Source organism: Ascaphus truei, chromosome 18 (assembly GCF_040206685.1).
Source record: "Ascaphus truei isolate aAscTru1 chromosome 18, aAscTru1.hap1, whole genome shotgun sequence".
In the NCBI taxonomy this organism is placed as follows: domain Eukaryota; kingdom Metazoa; phylum Chordata; class Amphibia; order Anura; family Ascaphidae; genus Ascaphus; species Ascaphus truei.
In genome coordinates, this window is record NC_134500.1 from 14504971 (window position 1) to 14521546 (window position 16576).

The 16576-nt window shown below is 49.1% G+C and overlaps 1 protein-coding gene across 1 annotated transcript in view; it reads right to left on the minus strand.

Moving 5' to 3' along the window:
• SLC12A1 (solute carrier family 12 member 1) overlaps window positions 1–16485 on the minus strand; it is a 90920-nt gene extending 74435 nt beyond the window's left edge. The window contains exons 1-2 of the mRNA XM_075575652.1: window positions 16376–16485; window positions 9659–9804 (exon numbers count right to left, since the gene is read on the minus strand). The gene's annotated coding sequence lies outside the window, so the exon portion shown is untranslated. The remainder of the gene's footprint in view (window positions 1–9658; window positions 9805–16375) is intronic.
• Between the last annotated feature and the right edge of the window lie 91 nt (window positions 16486–16576).

Genomic DNA, 16576 nt, shown 5'->3' on the forward strand with positions numbered 1-16576 from the left:
GCTACATTACTTAATTATTCATTATTATTACTAAAGTTAACGTCCTGTGAAGCCTTACCGCATATCTTCAGAGGTTAACAATAATGGTAAGTTATGTTTTCTCACGGAAAGAGCCTTGCGTCAACTATGAAAGGGATAATGAGATGCACTAGCGACACTCACTGACCTCAATGGCGCATATCCACTAAAGGCCGTTAAGGTTAACGCAGGGACTTAACTTCCTCTTAGTTACGTCATTCCTACAGGTGGTGTTAATCCCATCCACACCCCAAAAGAGGGAGAGGCAGTGAGAGGGAGTAGAGTACCCATGAATTATATACCTCCCTATACACTATTGTATACAATATGTGGAGAGATACCTGTGAAAATGCATGAGATACCTGGGAAATATGCTAATTTAAATCATTTGCATATACTTAGCATATTAAAATGAGCCTGTGTCCCAGGTATCTCCTCTCCAGCTAAATGTTAGGGCATGGGTGGCTAAGATATACGAAACATGACGTTATTGGCAGATAACGCAATGTTGCACTACAACAGTGTGAAGTTACGCCTATGCTAATAAGATGTATTTCGGCTGTTGTTTTTGCAAATAATTTCTGGATTTGTGGATACGTGGTAACCTCGGAGAACTGATTTCGGTAACGTCACGTTATGATCGCTGAGTTACCGGAACTTCATGGGCCTGGAATGGATTGGAATTTGTCTCCACCTCGGTATGGAGCTGTTAGCGGTGCTGAAATCCACTGTTTTCCTCCAGGGTAAATATCTACTATTCAAAATGTGTTGTACAGTACTCCCTCTAGTGTTTCCAGTTATAAAATACGACATTCAAATTCAGTCCACCCCGAACTACCCCCAGGTGCAAACCCATGTGATACCATTATGCTGCAACTTTAACAATCAGTAATTAAAAGGGAGCTTTTCAAACCAACATAGAACCTGTTAACTGCTCACAGCTTTTAAACAGCATCACCTACTGAGTTTAAGTGAGGCTTGTTAACACCTATAAGTAGTTGACTGTATGTGGCTCATAACTCATTAAATTAAAACTCTAGCTTGAACTATATTCCTTGCTATATTTTACATCAGAACAAACCCATTCATTGCATTCCGCATTATTACACCTTAAATAAATTGTTTTATAATATCCGAAAAAGATCAATCAAAACAAGGCTTTCCCAGGGTGAAAAATGCTGTATGACATCAAATTCATTAAAGGTTATATCAATCCGAATAGTTACAAATGGCATTATTTTACAATATATCACTTTTAAATGAGCATGACTTATTATTAATGAAAGTACAGATGTCTAGATTACCTACAGGGAACTATTTGATGTCATCATTATTTTAGTGATATGCATTGAAAGCTGTCATTATAAACATAATCGTACCCATTTAACTTCTAAACAAATTTCTGAACTAATCAGCTTTTGAATCCTCCACAGGAAAGGAAATCATACAAATATTGTTTTATGTTGCTTATCTATGTTAATTATAGTGTTAGAATAATCAATGGGGCATTGAGCAAACGTGCCTACCACAGTTTAAATCATTTATGGGTGCTTAAATGTGATATAGTAACATAGCAGAGAGGCCTGTGGTTATACACATATGTTTCTTATTATGGAATTATCATTCTGGCGATCAACGCTTTTCTTCCGGGGCGGCTTCAGGGATAGTATGTCTGACTACATCTGTATGTATCGTGTGTCGCAAAACATTGCTCCGAAAATAATGCAAACTGCACCATTTTTACTATGCTTCACTTGTACATCAGTATGTTTTGCATCAGGTTGGCGATTTGAGGTTTGGGTTTGTGTTTTTTTTTTACAAGTTAGGGTACGAATAGTATAATGAGATGTATCAAAGTTTGTTTCAATAAACAGAGCAGAAATGCATCAATTAACTCCCGCCTGAACGGAGGCGGCATTAACCCCCGTGTCAGCTGTAAGAATCTAAAATAACCAGCTTGCAACATATTGAGCAGGTGTAAATTGATGTAAATGAAAACTTTTGCTCCGCGTCTTGGCACAAATAGCTTTTTTCTTAATGCCTGTGCCCCTCAACCATCTCATGTCTTAATATATGTATTGGTATATGTTACCCCTGCACGAATATATTGTTACTACGGTTGCCAGGTGTCCAGTATAGAACCGGACTGTCCTGTATTTGGACACTCTGTCCAGTAAAAAAAATTGGAGGTAATGCTGGACATGTATGTGTCTGGTATTGCGCCTCTGGACATAGTGACTTGACTGGCTTGGGGGGCCGCGGGATTTCCCTGAGCGGGGAAAAAGAGCAGGGCTGGTACTAGGGGACTGGGAAGATTCCTCCATCCTGATTGGCTGCTGCTGGGTAATGCAGCCATCAGGAGGAGGGGTCAAGAGCTTTGGAAGAGGAGGAAACACCACGGAGCAGAGAGAGGTGAGAGGGGTGTGTGTGACGAGAGAGTCCCACCTTTCACCATTGTGTCCGGTATTTTTGGAGAAGCCACCTGGCAACCCTAATTGTAACCCTTTCTCTGCCATAGCGATGCGTTGTGGGGCCCCTCTGGCAGTGAAAGGGTTAAGGTGCGGGTCATTGGTAATAGCATGGTTTTTAAAGGTGGAGAAAACCCAGTGCCAGCTGTTTGCGAGGCAGTAAGCAAATTGTACCTGTGGCTTCTTGGCACAATGAGACATTTCCAACAGGTGCTTTTTAAAACCCAGAATTCCCTCCGGGTTGTGTCCCAGGGAACCTTAAAGCATTTAGTTTGGCTAATATGAAATCAGCAAGAGATCTAATAGACAAAGGGACTATTATTCCGTTACTTGATTTACAGGAGAAATGCCTCCCCTTGAAACTCCCACTTTATGGTTATCTTCAGATCAGACACTTTCTCCTAACAATTTCCCAAACATCCAAATTTGAAGGTCCAACGTCTTTTGAAAAGATGTGTATGGTAGGCACATACCGGAAGGGTCTGATCTCAGAGATTTACGCGGGGCTAGCATGGTCCAGGAGTCCCGTCAACCACAATTATATGATGAAATGGGCTGAAGACCTCAATCTTGATATAGACAGAGATGAATGGGAGGATATTTGGGAAGCAGCAGCCAAAACTTCTATTTGCACTACTACTAAGGAAAATATATATAAAATTCTATATCAATGGTACTTAATCCCGAGTAGGCTGAGCCGGATCTTCCCTGGCCTGTCTGACCTCTGTTGGAGGGGGTGCGGCCAGAGAGGAGATATGGTGCATATATGGTGGACATGCCCAAAGATCCAGACTTTCTGGAATATGATATGCTCATTGGTTGAGGAGACGGTAGGAGTTGAGATACGGATGGACCCGCTGATATGCCTACTCGCGAAACCCATCGAAGATATCTCTGTCCCTCTTAAAAAATTGGCTTCGTTCATCCTGACTGCGGCTCGCTGCTCAATAGCAGCTAATTGGAAAAAGATTAAACCCCCTTCGAAGCAAATGGTCCTTCGCAAGGTAAGCGAAGTCAAGCTTATGGAATACCTATCGGCGCTCCTGAAACAGAATATAGTACAATATGAGAAAGTTTGGGCACAGTGGCCTTATAATTAAAGAGATTAAAAATGAGATATGGTTTCCCCGTTCCTATCCCGTCTCTCCCCTCTTCTTCTGTTTTTCTCTCTTTTCCCCCTCTTTCTCTCTGTCTATCCTTTACAGTACTAATATAAGGGGTTTGATCTAAGATCCTCCTATAACTGTTAATTCTCCCGGACGGGGATCTACATAATAGAATCTAAATGCATAGGAGGTTACAAAATACTAGGAGCAGATCGACTCTTCTTGATCAATCAACTTTGAGATGCTTCGGGTTGTTCACTTTTAAATGTATATGTTAATTAAGTTTAATGTCTATAAACAACCATGTGATGTGAATGTACCCCTGTCAGAAAACAATAAAAATGTTTGAAATAAAAAAAGCCCAACTAATACACAGCAGTGATTTTCATTAAAATTGACTCCATTTAGTTTATATTCCTAATAAACAATGCAGCTAAGCACAATCTTTAGAAAATGGCTGCAAATCGTAATTGTATAAAAAAAAATTAAAAAACACTCTAAAGAACTTTTCCCCCTGATTTTTTTTATTTTATTCCACCACATTCTTATTTATTTGTAATTAGGAGGTGGGAAAATATTTCAGGAAAATGGCGAGCACACAAGACAGTGTACTCAAAATAGAATTCACTTAGATGCACACCACATACATATAAAATATAACCTTTATTGACATTACATAAAACATATATTACCGATAATGTAGGTGTAACCAAAATTAAAATAAATTTGACGACTGTCTGTCATCTGATCTAGATATTTAACCACTTAATAGCGCGTTAAACTAATAATCTAGGAGATACAAGGCAGATACAGCAGTGGTATGGGTGAACCACCTAGGACCAAAACCTAGTTTGCACCAAAAATACCATATAATGATAGTACCAGGTAAGTGCATATAGTTACAATCATAGGTAGAGAGCTCCCTTAGTAAACAGATAAGGGTATGGAAAATCCTAATATCAAAACACTGCTCCTAATATGATGGTGATACTAGGTCAGATACACATAGTTATTATCAGTGTTCGACAAACCTATACATTTGCTCGCCCCGGGCGAGTGGATTTAACATCGTGGCGAGCTCCTATTGGCCCAAGCAGCACACGTTTGGTACTAGGTGGCGAGTAGATTTTTTTGTGTGGCGAGTAGATTTTTTGGTGATTTGTCGACCACTGGTTATTATCATAGGTATAGTATGATCCAGACAAAAACTAGGCACGTAGTGATGTTGTAAGACTCCTACTTGGAAGTCTTTTATTTTAAACTTGACGAATTTGCAGCTGACCAATAGTTACATTTTCATAGTTTGATTATGGTTTTCATCTACTGGCACTAACCTGCTGTGCCTGTGTTTATATATGTGGTGCCTAAGGCTCATTACACCTGCGGTGATATCTGTGTTATTCAGGTGCAGTGTTGGGTCATGATATTAGGCTCTTCCATACTTGAACCTGATCGTTAAGGGAGTTCACCTGTTCCTGCTGTATACACCTCTAGTTTTTATCTGGATCATACTATACCTATGATAATAACTATGTGTATCTGACCTAGTATCACCATCATATTAGGAGCAGTGTTTTGATATTAGGATTTTCCATACCCTTATCTGTTTACTAAGGGAGCTCTCTACCTATGATTGTAACTATATGCACTTACCTGGTACTATCATTATATGGTATTTTTGGTGCAAACTAGGTTTTGGTCCTAGGTGGTTCACCCATACCACTGCTGTATCTGCCTTGTATCTCCTAGATTATTAGTTTAACGTGCTATTAAGTGGTTAAATATCTAGATCAGATGACAGACAGTCGTCAAATTTATTTTAATTTTGGTTACACCTACATTATCTTCTTATACTATATTAGTGAAAGCACTGTATGTTTGCCTGCCTGCCTGCATGCATGCATGCATGCCTGCCTGCCTGCCTGGATGTCCGGTGTCCCTAGGGGAAATCTCATTGGTCCCTTGGCCCGCCCCCGCACACCTCTCATTGGCCTGAGGCGGAGTGACGGGCCAAAGGACACACAGGGACACACACACACACAGGGACACACACACACACACACACAGGGACACACACACACAGGGACACACACACACACACACAGGGACGCACACACAGACAGACACACACACACACAGACACACACACACACACACACACACACACGGGGCTCACAGTGTTAGCAGCACCCGCGCGCACCTCCTCCTCTCCCCGTGTCTCCCGCGCTTTCACACCGACCCCCCCCCCTCCCCCGGCGCCGCTACAGTCAGCGGGACACACACACACACTATTATTAGCCCTTCAGCGCCCCCCCCCCCCCCCACCCAGTGTCAGCGGCCGTGCGAGACCCCCCTCTATATCTCCCCCCCCCACACATATACATGCCCCCCCTCCCCGGCGGGGGAACAGCCAGTGGCCAGGCAGGCTGCCTCACGGCGCCGAGTGCCCAAGATGGTGGCGCCCGGGACACAGCGGGGGAGCGGCCACAACACGCTGCCTCCCGCCTCAGATCCACGTGGGACCTGCCGGATGGGTGAGTGAGCGGCCTTCACCTCCCCTCCACCCCCCTCCCCTCCAGTGTCAGTGTCTCCCCGATACCCCCGCCCCCCCGGCGCCGCTACAGTCAGCGGGGGAGCGAGCGAGCGCCCGGGACACAGCGGGAGAGCGGCCACAACACGCTGCCTCCCGCCTCAGATCCACGTGGGACCTGCCGGACGGGTGAGTGAGCGGCCTTCACCTCCCCTCACCCACACCTCACCCCCCATCACCTCCCCTCACCCCCTTTCACCTCCCCTCACTCCACTTCTCCCTTCCACCCCCCTTCACCTCCCCATTTACCTCCCCCCCTCCACCCCCCCTTCACCTCCCCTCCACCCCCCCCCTTCACCTCCCCTCCACCCCCCCCTTCACCTCCCTTCCACCCCCCCCTTCACCTCCCTTCTACCCCCCCCTTCACCTCCCTTCCACCCCCCCCTTCACCTCCCTTCCACTCCCCCCCCTTCACCTCCCCTCCACCCCCCCTTCACCCCCCCCCCCTCCACCCCCCCCCCTCCACCCCCCCACCCCCCCTCCACCCCCCCCTCCACCCCCCCACCCCCCCTCCACCCCCCCACCTTCACCTCCCCTCCACCTCCCCTTCCCACCGCCTCCCCCCCTTCCCACCCCTTCCCACCGCCTCCCCCCCTTCCCACCCCTTCCCACCGCCTCCCCCCCTTCCCACCCCTTCCCACCGCCTCCCCCCCTTCCCCCCTTCCCACCCCTTCCCACCGCCTCCCCCCCTTCCCACCCCTTCCCACCGCCTCCCCCCCTTCCCACCCCTTCCCACCGCCTCCCCCCCTTCCCACCCCTTCCCACCGCCTCCCCCCCTTCCCACCGCCTCCCCCCCTTCCCACCCCTTCCCACCGCCTCCCCCCCTTCCCACCCCTTCCCACCGCCTCCCCCCCTTCCCACCCCTTCCCACCGCCTCCCCCCCTTCCCACCGCCTCCCCCCCTCCCCCCCCTTCCCACCGCCTCCCCTCCACCTTCCCACCGCCTCCCCCCCCTTCCCACCGCCCCCCCCCTTCCCACCGCCTCCCCCCTTCCCCCCCTTCCCACCGCCTCCCCCCCCTTCCCACCGCCACCCAGCCCCCCTTCCCACCGCCTCCCCCCACCCCTTCCCACCGCCTCCCCCCACCCCTTCCACCGCCTCCCCCCACCCCTTCCCACCGCCTCCCCCCCCTTCCCACCGCCTCCCCCCCCTTCCCACCGCCTCCCACCCCTCCTTCCCACCGCCTCCCACCCCCCCTTCCCACCGCCTCCCCCCCCTTCCCACCGCCTCCCCCCCCCTTCCCACCACCTCCCCCCCCTTCCCACCGCCTCCCACCCCCTTTCCCACCGCCTCCCACCCCCCTTCCCACCGCCCGCCATCCCACCGCCTCCCACCCCCCGCCTTCCCACCTCCTCCCACCCCCGCCTTCCCACCGCCTCCCACCCCCCGCCTTCCCTCCGCCTCCCCCTTCCCACCTCCCCCCCCTTCCCACCACCTCCCCCCCCTTTCCACCACCTTCCCCCCTTCCCACCACCTCCACCCTTCCCACCACCTTCCCCTTCCCACCACCTTCCCCCTCCTCCCCCTTCCCACCACATCCCCCCTTCTCTCCCTTTCCACCACCTTCCCCCTCCTCCTCCTTCCCACCACCTCCCCCCTTCCCCCACCACCTCCCCCCTTCTCCCCCTTCCCACCACCTCCCCCCTTCTCCCCCTTTCCACCACCTCCCCCTTCCCACCACTTCTCCCCTCCCCCCCCGCTCTCCTTCCCCCCCCCGCTCCCCTTCCCCCCCCGCTCCCCTTCCCCCCCCTCCGCTCCCCTTCACCCCCCCTCCGCTCCCCTTTCCACCCCCCCCTCCGCTCCTCTTCCCCCCCCCTCCACCTCTTTTTCCCCTTTCCCCTCCCACCCCCTCCCACACTTCCACCCCCTCCTCTAACCCTTCCCCCCCCTCCTCTAACCCTTCCCCCCCCTCCTCTAACCCTTCCCCCCCCTCCTCTAACCCTTCCCCCCCCTCCTCTAACCCTTCCCCCCCTCCTCTAACCCTTCCCCCCCCTCCTCTAACCCTTCCCCCCCTCCTCTAACCCTTCCCCCCCCTCCTCTAACCCTTCCCCCCCCTCCTCTAACCCTTCCCCCCCTCCTCTAACCCTTCCCCCCCCTCCTCTAACCCTTCCCCCCCTCCTCTAACCCTTCCCCCCCCTCCTCTAACCCTTCCCCCCCCTCCTCTAACCCTTCCCCCCCCTCCTCTAACCCTTCCCCCCCCTCCTCTAACCCTTCCCCCCCCTCCTCTAACCCTTCCCCCCCCTCCTCTAACCCTTCCCCCCCCTCCTCTAACCCTTCCCCCCCATCCTCTAACCCTTCCCCCCTCCTCCACCCCTTGCCCCCCTCCTCCACCCCTTGCCCCCCTCCTCCACCCCTTGCCCCCCTCCTCCACCCCCTCCTCCCCTTCCCGCCGCCCTTCGCCTTCATGCCCGCCTTACCGCCTCCCCACCCCGCCTCTGCCTTTCACCCGCCCTTACTCCGGCCGCCTCTGCCTTTCACCCACCGCCTCACAGCCGCTGCACGCACTCAACAGACACCTGCCGCCACACACACCTGCTGCCTCCCGCCCCTACGCACCGACATCACTGACCCACCGCCTCACACCCTAGCAGGACCCCCCACTCACAGACAGCACTCACAACCCACGCGCCAGCTGCCGCCTCACACCCTTGCAGGACCCCCACTCACAGACAGCACTCACAACCCACGCGCCACCCGCCGCCTCACACCCTAGCAGGACCCCCACTCACAGACAGCACTCACAACCCACGCACCACCCGCCGCCTCACACCCTAGCAGGACCCCCACTCGCACACAGCACTCACAACCCACGCGCCACCCGCCGCCTCACACCCTAGCAGGACCCCCACTCGCAGACAGCACTCACAACCCACGCGCCACCTGCCGCCTCACACCCTAGCAGGACACACGACTCAGATTTTTACATCACTTATGGCACCAAAATATACATTGTACTGTGGTGTGGTTACAATAAACCATTTTTATACAACATCGTATTACATTTTCTTCCATCTTTCTTTTCAATATTATTATCCAACCTTTACAACAAACAGTCACCTATTGTTCCACGATTTATAAATAATACTACCTATTACGCATTTACATCCCGGGCAACGCCGGGTCTCTCAGCTAGTCGGTAATATATGTTTTATGTAATGTCAATAAAGGTTATATTTTATATGTATGTGGTGTGCATCTAAGTGAATTCTATTTTGAGTACACTGTCTTGTGTGCTCGCCATTTTCCTGATTCACTTCAGTTCACAGTTTTGCACCCATCTGATAATTATCGAATTTTCATTAAATTAGTATGGCCCTTAGTTGATCACTCCCTATCCCTCTCTTTGTTTTTTGGGAAAATATTTCCACTGCATCTTGCACCATACACTTTACCCCTCCCTGAATTTTAAACAGCACACACTGCACACATAATACACTCTTATTTATATTCACGGTCTCTGTAAGTTCTCCTTACTTACCACTTAGACTGTAAGCTCTTCGGGGAAGGGACTTATTTTCCTAATGTTTACTTTTATCTCGGTATCACTTATTCCCATTCTGTAAAGCGCTGTGTATACTGATGCTATACAGATAAGGATGCATTGATGGGAGTTGCAGTTCTTACCTGTAAATAATTTGACATTTGTTTAGATTTAACGGGATTTTCTTGAGCTTTATACGTACAGTACATCAGCAAGCCTTTTCCGTTGTGTGGCATTAATAAGAATGAATCTAATTTGTATTCAATGCTTTTTATAATTAAAAACTATGTCATGCACATTCTTTTTTATAAAAGAAAACAATGAAACAGAAGCTGGAAAAACACACGTCTTTCAGCAAAATCCAAATTAATTTTGCTCCAGTATGTGCATTGTGCAGATTTCCTTTTCATTTCCATAAATTGTGCGTGAAAGAAATTAATTCAGCTCTAGGGCTTCTGAGAGAAAAAGCCTCACGCAGAGGAACTAGTTCATTATTGATATGACAATAAGATTTTTTTTTCTTCCACCATAACTTGTTCCGTGAAAGAACAATATCAATTTGTAACCTGCAATAAGGGGATTCACCACAGAAATATTGCACAGTTCAATCTAGTTGGCTTAACTCACTTCTTAAATGGAAATAAAATGAAATCAACAAGAACGGACATTCGCAGTTTTAATACAAATCCAATATAGTTTCCAAAATCTCTAGTTTTTCAACTTACAGGCACATGGGAAATAAACATACTGTTCATTGTACAAACGTCATGCTAAACCCTTTGTGTTGCATTACAGGCCCCATAAATAACAATACAAAAAAGCTTGTATATTGGAGAGAACATTATAGACCACTGACGGTGAATCAATGGTACATCTGCCACAACTGGCATGCGGGAGTGTTTCAGCCTGCATGTTGGATGTTGCCCACATCCTCCCTCCTCATGCCGGCACTTGGAGATTTGCGTTGCCCGCTGGGCACGGTGCATTATTAGCGGACGCCATGTGCTCTCCTGAGCGCCAGTGCATATCTCGCCTCCTTCCTGAAGTGGGGTGCGGCAACATTGAGCGGGTATGGATTGGAGGAGAGAAGGGTTGCTGAGGGGACGAAGGATTGAAGTGTAGTGTGCAGAACATTAAGTGTTAAAAACATGTTGAAATAAATCATGAAAATGTGTTGTCCCTTCGAGATGCAGAACAGGTTGAAGTTTTTACAAAAGCAGTAAGACAACTTGACAATCAGTCTAAAAAAAAAACATTTGATAAAGCGTATCATTTAACAGATGCTAGTTTTAATCTTGCATACTCCGTTGCAAAACATGGAAAACCCTTATCAGATGGTGAATTTATTGAAGAGGCCATCATCAAGAATCCTTGAATTTTCTGCAAATCTGAAGTGTAAGTGATTTATTTATTTATATATCACATTTAATTCACTATTTTTGGACATTTTTTTAACCATTGATTAGTGATTGTGTTTGCGTCCTAGTTTTTGTTTCCTTCTTATTTCTTAAGACAAGTGGAAACATTGTCTTTCTGGGAGCTACACTGCCTTCACTTCCAAATATGATTTAATTTCGCATTTTTCCCTTCACTTATTTCGCGGTTAATAATTAATTTGTGCTTGTTTCACCCCACTCGATTGACCTTAAGTCATCAGTGAAGCAGTTGCGAAACGCGTTGGATTGGACCTTACAAGCCACCGTGGCTCCTGTGACGCGTGGATTCCCCTTGCCGAATTGGCCAGCTGATCGACCTGTGGTTCTCCCGTATGAAATATATAAAAATATAAATAAGCGTATATTTTCGCTCTGAAAGATCTCCTCCTCCGGCACTTCCTGATCGTGCGCACGGTACTTGGAGGGGAGGAGAGGCGGACGTAGCATGCATACAGCAGTAAAGGGGGGTTTGGATTCTTTGGAGCCTGGATTATGAGCCGGACAACTACTACAAGCAGAGGATCCACTACCACCCGCTGGGAAGCTATCCAAAAACGCTGTTTTTACCAAGTGATTGCTGTAAATGCAATATTGCTCTGACCAAGTCTTTTGTAATAAATGTATTATGCCATGATCTTTTTTTTCCTCTCTTATCTGTATTGTATATTCTGGATCAATTGGCGTTCTAGCCTATCCTGATTAAACTCTGCAATTCCAAAGGGGAGTGAATTTATAGAACAAGAATTACATCAACTTGTAAGTGTATGAATTTAATTACAAGTATTTATTGGGTTAAATAACCTTTATTGAAACACTGCTATCTTCTTTTGCATTTATCCAATTTATACTTCACAACTATACTTGAGACAACGCGCCGGAGGACATCTTTTCTTCTTCAGTCACGTGGTGCGGCTGTCTCTGTAAATCTCAAATACTTGTGACTACAGCGATTTTGGTCGCTGTGACGTCACACGTCGCCATCACGCCTACTATGGCCGCTCGCTACTGACAACATTGAGTTGCTTTGCGGCTTCAAACCGTCGCTGTAGCTAGTACTATAAATGCAGCCTTAAGGAGGTGGGTTTTAAGAAGGGTCTTAGAGGTGGAAAGAGAGGGTGTCAGTCTGATATTGAGGGGAAGGGCATTCCAGAGGTGTGGGGCAGGCAGTGAGAAAGTTTTAAGGCGGGAGAGGGCTTTAGATACAAACGCGGTAGAGAGAAGAAAATCCTTGAGCAGAACACAAGAGTCGGGCAGGTGCATAGCGAGATATTAGGGCTGAGATATAAAGAGTGTCAGAAGAGTGTATAGCCTTAAAAGTAAGGAGGAGAATGGTGTGTGTAATACAGGATTTGATAGGAAGCCGGGAGAGGGATTCTCCATAGCTGAACCGCTTACACTTACCGGCGGTGTATTTAAAGGTGTTTCTGCTCCATCCAGGAAATACAAAGTGGCCACCAAATCGTGGGTTTGTGGCTTCTTATTGGGCGGCCAAAGAAATGCACCGAGGAAACACTGGTTACTATACCGGTAAGTCTCTGGAGCTGATATGTGCTATTTTTAAATGCCTGTGGAATTTCTTTTTATTTTGGCAGTATTTCTGCCTTAAGTACTTGCACAGTATGCACTGGTACCGATTTACCACAGCAACTCACTGTGCCGTTGTGCTGGGCATGGCTACACACTTGTACACATTAGCGGATTTCCCATTAGGCCCGGGCCTAGGGCGGCAAAATTTGGGGGCGTAAAAAATGTCCGCTCCCATATACTTTTGCCGGCCTCTCGGACCTAATGGGAAGTAATTTTATCGGTTGCGGCCAGCTCCTTACCTGCCGCCCTCCTCCTCCTTCTGAACCGCAGCGTCAAATGACTAGGATGACCAGATGTCCCGGTTTAACCGGGACAGTCCCGGTTTTTTAAGGTCTGTCCCAGCTGCCCGACATTCTTTAAAATGTCCTGTTTTTTTCTGACTGTAACGGTTTTTGACCATCAGAGAGGGGAGGGGATGGCAGCAGAGGGCAGAGAATGCAGGGAGGAGAGTAGGGAGGGGGGTAGCAGAGAGCAGAGAATGCAGGGAGGAGAGCAGGAGGAGAGCGCGGGGGGGGGGGCCAGCAGAGGATAGAGAATGCTGGCAGGGAGGAGAGCAGGGGGGGCAGCAGAGGGCAGGGAAGAGAGCAGGAGAGGGCGGGGGCAGCAGAGGGCAGAGAATGCTGGCAGGGAAGAGAGCAGGAGGAGAGCGCGGGGGGGCAGCAGAGGACAGAGAATGCTAGCAGGGAGGAGAGCGCGGGGGGCAGCAGAGGGCAGAGAATGCTGGCAGGGAGGAGAGCGGGAGGAGAGCGCGGGGTGGGGGGCAGCAGAGGGCAGAGAATGTTAGCAGGGAGGAGAGCAAGAGGAGAGTGGTGAGACCCGGAAGTGAGTCAGTATCTGCTGCCAGGGCTCAAGATGGCTTGAGCCCCCTCCCCATGCTCCACCATGAGAGAGAGACAAAGCATGGAGAGAGACAAAGCATGGAGAGAGAGACAGCATGGGAAGAGAGAGACAGCATGGGAAGAGAAAGAGACAGCATGGGAAGAGAGAGTGACAGCATGGGAAGAGAGACAGCATGGGAAGAGAGAGACACAGCATGGGAAGAGAGAGACACAGCATGGGAAGAGAGAGAGACAGCATGGGGAGAGAAAGACACAGCATGGAGAGAGAGACACAGCATGGAGAGAGAGACACAGCATGGAGAGAGAGACACGGCATGGAGAGAGAGACACAGCATGGAGAGAGAGACACAGCATGGAGAGAGAGACACAGCATGGAGAGAGAGAGACAGCATGGAGAGAGACACAGCATGGAGAGAGACACAGCATGGAGAGAGAGAGAGAGAGACACAGCATGGGGAGAGAGAGAGAGACACCGCATGGGGAGAGAGTGACACACACACAGCATGGAGAGAGAGAGAGATACACACACAGCATGGAGAGAGAGAGACACAGCATGGAGAGAGAGACAGCATGGAGAGAGAGACACAACATGGAGAGAGACAGCATGGAGAGAGAGAGACAGCATGGAGAGAGACAAAGCATGGAGAGAGACACAGCATGGAGAGAGAGAGAGAGACACACAGCATGGAGAGAGAGACACAGCATGGGGAGAGAGAGACACCGCATGGGGAGAGAGCGACACACACACAGCATGGAGAGAGAGAGAGATACACACACAGCATGGAGAGAGACACAGAGAATGGTGGGTAGAGAGAGACACAGAGAATGGGGAGAGACAGAGACACGGAATGGGGGGGAGAGGGACAGAGAATGGGGGGGAGTGAGAGACAGAATGGGGGGAGAGACAGAGAATGGGGGGGGGAGTGAGAGACAGAATGGGGGGAGGGAGAGACAGAGAATGGGGGGGAGGGAGAGACAGAATGGGGGGAGAGAGACACAGAAAATGTGGCAGACAGAGAATGGGGGAGAGAGACAGAATGGAGGGATGGGGAGAATGGAGGGAAGGGGGAGAGAGAATTGAGGGATGGGGGAAAGAGGATGGAGAGATGGGGGAAAGAGAATGGAGGGATGGGGTGGGGGAAAGAGCGAATGGAGGGATGGGGGAGGGAGAGAATGGGGGGGAGAGAGAATGGAGGGATGGGGGAGAGAGAGAATGGGGTGTGTGTGAGAGGAGGGGCAGAGAGAAATAAAAGAGACATAAAGCGCAGTTGATGATGTCATTTGTTTTATAAAAATGTTTTTAATGTGTCCCGCTTTTTACTTTTGTAAATCTGGTCATCCTACAAATGACGCCGTGCGACGTCAGATTGGTGACGCTGCAGTACAGGAGGAGGGGGGCGGCAGATAAGGAGGCGGCCGCAACAGCTGTGCCCAGGGGCGGCGGATTTTGAAATCCGCCGCTGTGTGTACAAGAAGTGACGTCGAGAATGTACACACTACAAAAACGTTACATGCTCTACTTTAAATAACATCTCAGCGTTCTCTAAAGCAGACTCTTTCGACAAACAAAATATGCAAGATTAGCCTATTGCACATGCTACACTCTATTACCTCTACCGGGCCTGCGTATTAAAGAGAACCAAATACAAGTTATAAGAGTCCTTTATCTCCCTTTTTGTAACACAGAAATACTTTTAAGACATTGCTCTTTTAAAGGAAGCAGGAGGCAAACACTATAAATCTTGCCGAAATTGAATTGAAAACGTTGCGCAGTTCGCTGCTCAGTGAACCGTCAATTACCCCTGTCTGCTGTTTGTAGAAAAATATTTTGTCCTGTGTCGCCAAAAAAGAATGTGTGCGCCAGAGCTTACAAGTTCTAACCGCTGGATAGCAGCAGCACTGTAGTAAAGTCATCAACCCCCCCCCTCCCCCCACAACAGGTCTGGTTTTCAGGATATCCTAGCTTCGGCACAGGTGGCTCAATCGGAGGCTCGGTCTTCGACCATGACAACGTGTGACGTCACGGCGCCATGCGGTGTCAAGTTGCCATGACAACAGGGCGCCTTATAGTAATGGGATTTGCAGGGGGGAGATGCTGATGCCGCCGCGCTGAGATTTTTGGGGTAAACCTGTAGCCCGGAGATACGTGGCCGAAAACTGTAGTCTCTGGGTTAAACCCGGAGTGGTGGCAACCTTGTTGATACCTCATCCTGATTGACTGCATTACCTAGCAAAAGCCCTGCCCTCTCCCTGCTTGGGGGATATCCTGCAGCCCCCAAGCTGATCAGGTCACTATGTGCAGAGAATACCTGACACATACATGTCCAGTGTTACCTCTATTTTTGGCTGGACTTTGTCCAAATACAGGATAGTCCCATTCAACACTGGACACCTGGCAACCCCATCATCTTCCCTTACTCTTTTGGCCTTCAACAATGACCATTATTTCTTCTGTCTTTTTACCTCACCTTTAAACGCTCTTTTCTCACTTCTCTGTGCTCTTGGCTTTTAGGCCTACTTATTAAAAATGCTAGATAAGCAGTGCAATATCGCCCAGAATCAGACAATTGGTAAATTGTAGCAGTAAAAACGGATTACGAATTATATACGGAAAAATAGGAGGAAGGGAGAGAACATATCTTAACAAAACCCCAATTAAGTCTATTATACTGCGGAATACTGATGCTAAATATCACTGTGGGTTGACCTGTGTGAATTTGATTATAAAGTGTGTTAGTCTGTCTGCCTCTTAGACACCAGCATTGTCTTAAACTCGAAAATACAACACAATTCATTAAATCATTATTTCATTCAACATTTTCCCAGCATTGTGAGTGAAACCTCCACCTCACCAAGATGGCCGCCCGCAGATTTCCTCATGATTGCTCATTGATGCCTCTCCTTCACCAAGATGTCCGCCCGCAGATTTCCTCAGATTTCCTCATCATGGCGAATAGATACCTCTCCTTCACCAAGATGGCCGCCTTCGGACTTCAACCCTGCCCCCCCCCCCCCATCTTGACGTTACGTTGACCATTTGATCGCCCCCCACA